Source organism: Propithecus coquereli, unplaced genomic scaffold, assembly GCF_000956105.1.
Source record: "Propithecus coquereli isolate 6110/MARCELLA unplaced genomic scaffold, Pcoq_1.0 Scaffold207, whole genome shotgun sequence".
In the NCBI taxonomy this organism is placed as follows: Eukaryota; Metazoa; Chordata; class Mammalia; order Primates; family Indriidae; genus Propithecus; species Propithecus coquereli.
The window spans coordinates 2,106,855-2,107,928 of record NW_012145745.1 but is presented as its reverse complement, the minus strand read 5'-3'; the positions used below and the strand labels follow the sequence as shown (position 1 = coordinate 2,107,928).

Genomic DNA, 1,074 nt, shown 5'->3' with positions numbered 1-1,074 from the left:
CTAGCAGTAGTCATTTTTTGCATTCTAAGGGATGCATATCCCCTTGAGGCAAAAAGCTTTCTATTGAGTAAAATATATATACATACACACACACGCACACACACACTACACTCCATTCAATCACTAACCAAAGTCATAAATTTATGGTCAAAAGGCCTGAGAATATGAACAAAATCAGTGTTCTCCATATTGAGTATCAGCAATTGAAGACGGCTGCAGTTCAGTTTAAGACCAAAGTTTCATATCCATATTATTCTGCACTCTGCAGTGCTGTGATGCCCCTCCTTTGTTCCCTAAAGTTCAATAACATTTGACTAATGACAAAACTTTGCATATTTTTTTTATTTCAGCATACTACGGGGGTACAAATGTTTAGGTTACATATATTGCCTTTGCCACGCCTGAGTCAGAGCTTCAAGCATGCCCATCCCCCAGACAGTACACACCGCACCCTTTAGGTGTGAATATACCCATCCCCTCCTCCCGCCTCCCACCCGCCCTACATATTTTCTTTGTTGAAATTATAAGGAAGGTCTTCAGATTGTGGCATTTCAGAAAGTGGTCAGTAAATCATAAAAGAGGCATAACTCAATGCAGAGTTATAGCAGGATTGAGAGTTTCTCCCAACAGAGAATAAAGTGTTCTACCTAAATTTATGAATGCCACAAAACAGGACTAGTCCAACATCGTAGAACTTGTCTAAGAGAAATATAAACACTGTGCAGGTATCCATTTATCAGAATGCTTACCATTTGAGGTTAATTTTAATAAGAACAAAGCAAATATAGGAAACAGCGCAGGAAGGTTAAGCAAGCTGACTAACATGACACCTCCCCTGCATGCAAAGAGGATAAATATCAGGTTTTCCATCTTACAGAATCAGGTCACTTTCATTCTGAAAGGAAATGATTCATTTCCTTAATATCCCAATTTTATCAATATTGCTTATTATTTTTAGGTGCTGTCCATAAAACATATACTTAGATGGGATATATTGAGATGGGATATTTGTAAATATTTATCTTAAATATCTTACATTTTAAAAATAATGACTGACTGGGGTCAATTGATAAT

At 36.9% G+C, this 1,074-nt stretch overlaps 1 protein-coding gene across 1 annotated transcript in view; it reads right to left on the bottom strand.

The window, feature by feature from the left end:
• FAT4 (FAT atypical cadherin 4) overlaps nucleotides 1–1,074 on the bottom strand; it is a 204,298-nt gene that overhangs the window by 19,718 nt on the left and 183,506 nt on the right. The window lies entirely within an intron of this gene.